Source organism: Populus alba, chromosome 19 (assembly GCF_005239225.2).
Source record: "Populus alba chromosome 19, ASM523922v2, whole genome shotgun sequence".
NCBI lineage: Eukaryota > Viridiplantae > Streptophyta > Magnoliopsida > Malpighiales > Salicaceae > Populus > Populus alba.
In genome coordinates, this window is record NC_133302.1 from 17,154,973 (window position 1) to 17,160,682 (window position 5,710).

Here is a 5,710-nt window from a genome sequence, read left to right on the forward strand (position 1 = left end):
TTGTGTTTGTAAGTTTCAACAAAACAACTTGCTAAGTGTTGGACAAAGCAATTATAGCTGGAATTGATGTCCCCATAATATAAAAAGGAATAACAAAAACATGAAAGGGAGAATCATTCTTTTGCTCTGGAAGTGAAGGAGGTTGCTGCTGTGAGAAAGCACCACCGACAGCAGCCTATGAGTGGCAGGTCGGCTAGGCTGCAACACTAGTTTGGTGGAGGGAAAAGTCAGCAGCAACAGTAGAGTCTGTTTGGGATAAGGAGAGAGGATTTTTGATGATAGAGGGCTTTGATACCAAATTGAGAACAAGTAGGAGGCTTAACCTATTAGTTAGTCAACCCTTTTCTATTTATATGTGTAGAGCAATATACAATAGTAAGAGTAGATATTAGAACACTAGAGTAGTGCCTATAATATTTCCTATATATATACATTTTATAATAAGCTTAATGAGTTGTTGGGAAGTCTTTGTTTTTCTCTATAGAAGAAGGTGGTTTGGAACTTTGATAACATATGAGAACAAATAATTTTTCAACTTGCTTCAATATTTAGATCGACATATATATGTGCTAATAATGAAGTGGTTAGGACATAAAACGTTCCTTTATTAATAACTAGAGTAGCCCACATAAATCACAATTGAATTTTCTTAGTATTGTTAGAATTATCTCTTTAAGATCTTTTTTATCATACTAGTAGTGTTGTCATCGAAACTTCGGTGTGATTTAGAGGCTTTTTTTCATTCTTTGTTTCTCTCTCTTCTTTCCTCCTTGTAGCTTGTAAAGATAAAGGATAAAGAAAAAAATTAAAAAAAAAAAAGGAAAGAGGTCTTAAAGGCTTTGAAGCTTCGATAATGACACTCTTAGAGGCATACTGAATCTTCGATGATGACGTCATTAATACAATTGGTAAGATCTCAATAAGATAATTCCAATAACACTAAGAAAATGTAACCAACATTGAATAAAGTAGGCTATATGAATCATTCAAAGATGGTGGGGCTCCCTTGTCTTTGAGAGGCTCATGTGGCCCACTACATTCACCATTAGTGATCTTTCTTAATGTTGTTGAATTTATATTGTCCAGATTTTTCCGATGGTATAAGTTATGTCATTTTCAGAGTTTTGATGTGTCTCCAACTAACAATAAATTAATACCTGTCCACAAAGCTTGAGAGGACATCCTTGAATGATTAAATGCGAGCAGAGGACCCAACACGATGAATGCAAAAAGAAAAGGATTGCAAAGACTAGTAAATGTCAATTTAAGTTTGCAAACAACCACTGTCATCTGATGCTACTTTGAAAAATCGTTTTGTGGTTATATATACCCTCTGAGATGCTGTTTTTAATTCATCCAAATATTTAATAAAGGTAGGAAAATATTATCTTCAATGGAGCTGGGAAGTATAATGGAGTTCCTAAACAACAATCCATTTTGGTCATTGGTGCAACTGGATTTCTTGCAAAGAGTATTGTCCCCTCTCAAAAGAAATTTATTTCCTCAAGACTTACGAATTTATGATTTCGTCCCTTTAATTTTTGTAGTGATGTGCTGTGACATAATCAATCTATTAACAATGTTGTTTTCTAACCTTGGCAGTTTTTGTGGAGAAGATATTGAGGGTTCAACCCAAAGTGAAGAAGCTTTATCTTCTTCTAAGAGCCGTGGACACTAAATCTGCTGAAGAACGCCTGCATAATTAGGTATGATGTTGCATTAGGTATCATAATTAGGTATGACGTTTCACTCTTTTGACTTACTTTTTTATATGGTTTGTTGAGGATACGATGTTGCATTAGGTATCAATACATTGGGACCTTTGCTCCTCTTGAACTTTGTCAAGAAATGTAATAATGTTAAGGTGCTTGTCCATTTATCAACTGGTAAGAATATTTATTATGTAGTTGGATTGAGCTTTAATGGGACACACTGTACTCGTCTATGCATGGCACAATCCACGCCAAGTGAGTATTTATCAGGTTGTTGGATTGAGCATTAGTGTTTTTAAAAGGTATTTATCAGGTAGTTGGATTGAGCATTGGATTATGAACTCAAACTGAAAGCTCATGGGTAGAATTTAGTATAATGTTTTGGAATATTTAATGCACACTAACATTCTTCTCAATGGTTGTAATATCTAATTGAATTGTGACAATTTTCGTTTAAGACATATATACTTTGTTTTTTGCAAAGTCAACCTTCTGACGTAGCAGGTTTTGATCAAATTTGACTATTCAATGAAATTTTGACTAAATTAACCTTTTTTTTTATTAATACTCTAGCAGGTCTAAGTTTAAACCCAACCCGATTAAATTCTACATCAGTGAATTTTTTGATAACTTATCAGGTTCAGCCCGATTTGATAACAATGTTGTACATTGGATTACATGTAGAATCAATTTCAAAAACTTTTATGCCTTGATGACAATGTGGTTACGTATTTGAATCTCATCATCCTCGTTTATGTGATAAAAATTAAGCATAAAATAGTGTGAGTCTATGTAAATTTCAAGTTCAAAAGGCTTTCATTTGAGGGATGTGTTAAAAAATAATATAAATACATCAACTAACAGCTTAAACTATTAAGTTGAATTGGTTCTTGGACAGATAAAGACATGCTTTTCTAGGTAATTGATGCCTTGATTTATACTCTAAGTTTGACAATTTCAATAATGCTTTGAAAGTGTTTGATGATATAAGCAGTCAGAGTATTGCATCTAGGAATGTTTGCTTGAAGGGCTTATGGGTTTGGTATGTTTAGTATTTGATGAACTGCTTCATGTGGGTATTTTAATTGTGCAACGAGTTTGCTGTCGGAGATGGTGATTTCGATAGTTTTTGGCTTAGAAGATAAAAACGGAGGCAGAGAGTAATTTCTAGTTATGCATGTCTCATGCATTATTACAACCTAAAAGCAATAAGTAAATTAACGTATGCCTTATTCCAGAATTGCTTTTCCTTTGTTACATATAATCAAACATAAACTTCCTACGTATGTGATTGTTTTCTCATTAATCTCAAACTAACAAGTAATTTTTCTCTTACCAGGTATTCCATCTAGCAATAAATACTGGTTTATTCCAGAAACCCTACAAGGACAAGTACATACTGCTCTTGACAAGAAAATTGAAGCGTGGAATGCGATTAGCTAAGCTCTACGAACCTTATGTGTTCTTTAAGGGCATGTAAGGATATAGTCATTTCTATTGAATATATCTTATAGTTTGAATGAATATTACATAGATTATCCGCATAATAAATTAATTTTATCTTTTTATACTCAGATTTGATGACACCAACTCGGAAAAGTGCAAATTGCTGGAACAGAGACTTGTTCAGAAGCAAATGCCTTCAACTTTGACCCCACAAGTGTTAATTGGGAGCTTACATGATGGATGTTCATTTCCTGGTCTCGTAAAATAATGTGCTAAAATGATATATTGCCAGATAGCATTTGCACGGCTATATTTGGGCATACTGTTCCTACGAACTGTCTTATAATTGATTGTAATGGTGTTTTTTATTATGATGAAAAATAAAATTAGTGGAGAAAATAAATTATCCAATAAAAGTGAAATCTAATATATCAAGTTTATGTTGTTAAAGACTTGTACTTTTGATTTTTTTGTTTTTGAAATATGATATTTTTTCATTAATGTTTTTTTTTTGTTAAATGACTGAATATATGGTTATATAATTTGAAAAAATATATCCACTAATATATAATATCCATTTTTTTCTCAATATTTTCATCCAATTTCAGTTAATTATAATTTTAATTACAAAACTATGTTTTAGTGTGATTTGGAACACATTGCAAGATGAATTTCAAAGCACCGTAAAAAAAAATTGAGCCATAAAGCTTCAAAACTCTAAGTGTTGTTACTTATTTTTTGGATCCCACATAAAAAAATACAAAAAAAAGACATATTCTGAAAAAAATAAATAATAATAATAACAGTGAGAGAAAGATGTCAGCGCGCCTAAAAAAATGGTTAAAAATTAGTTGAGAAAGTTCAAAAAATACAAAAAATTAAAATTTGACGGTATATGTTTTACTAATGAAGGCCCTATTGATAAAGAAAATTTAATTTGAGGGAGAAAAGTCCAAAATCAAATGTTTATAGACTTAATTAAATTTTATGAAGGTTTAATTGATTTTTTTATAGAGGGTGTGATTGCAAGAAAAATTGATTTTTAAGTCAATTTAACCTTTAATTGGAAGAAGTTAAAGTGTAAGGGTTAAATTATAAATTTTTAAGAGTTGATTTTGGTTAAAATTAGGGGTTCAATTGCATATATATTAAAGTTTGATGGCCAATTAGGAACTTGATTGAAAGAAATTTGAAACCAATGATCAAATTGGAAAAGGTGTGTAAATAGAGGAACTAAAATTGACCGAATCAGGGGCCAAATTGAAGAAATTAGAAGTTTATTGATTAATTAAAGGTAAAATTGCATAAATTCAAAAACCAAAGACCCAAAGGAAAAAAAAAAATTGAAATTTGGGGCTTGAATTGAAGTTTTTCAGGGGTAAAATTGGACAAAATTGAAAGTTTGGAACCAATCAGGAGTGTAATTAGGAATAAATCACATATCTAAGGACCAAAAATGCAATTGGCTAAAACAATGTTGTTTTGAAGATGACTATTCATCTTCTTTTTCAGAGAGGCTACTCGAGTGGCCTCCTTCCCAAGGCATTTGACACCTTCATTTCTCCCCCAAATTAGACAAAACATTTACCAACATGATCAACCTGACCCTTACTATATGCCAATATGAAACTGTTTAGGTTGCTTGCGAGGCTTTTATAGGCGGAGGGCATCGCCCCAAAATGATCAACTCGAACAGCCATTTTTCCTGCACAAAACTAACAATTCATCATTTTCTATTTTGAACCAATGATTAGGATACTTAATTTTAGGTTAAACCAAGGGCCGAGATTTGGCCACCACAAGAGACAAAGTTTCCCTTTTCCACCCTTTATAAAAATAGATTTGATTTTCATGGCCAGAAGAGAAGGAGAGATTGGGTCCAAAGTGGACAAAAAACTATCTTCCCCCCCAAACTTTTCTTCTCGGCCACCTTTTCTTCTTTCTTTCTCTCTCCATCTGAGGCCTTCAGCTGCCACCACATTTCTCACCACCAACTTAAACCACCACCATCTCCACCAACTTAGCTCCTCGCCAGTGACAGAACAGCCGCTATGAACTCCCTCTCTCTCTCACCTACATAGATGTTTCTTCTTCTTTTTCCCATTGCCAATGGAAGCTAGCACCGCCAGTGAAGCCACCGTCCTCGGCCAAACCAGTGACGGCAATCGCGACCCCTTATCCAGGTGAGCTCCCCTTTGCCCTTCTTCTTCATTATGTTTCTTTTTTTTTTCCCTCACTGTTCATTACAATGAACAATAGGCATGAATTATAATTTATGCCCTAACCAAACACTATTCATGCAATTAACTTTGAACCCAACCACCCAAATGTCAGGGTCGGACCATTTTGGGCCAACATTTACTAGCCCAACCCCATGTATATATAAATATATTATATATATATATATATATATAATATATATATTAGCTATTAATTTAAAAACAACAAAAAAAATATTTTTTTCTTTTTATGCATACATCCAAGTCTCTTCAAAGTTTAAAAAGAAATTTTCAATATTATATTTTCAAATAACAAAAACAAAATAACAAAAT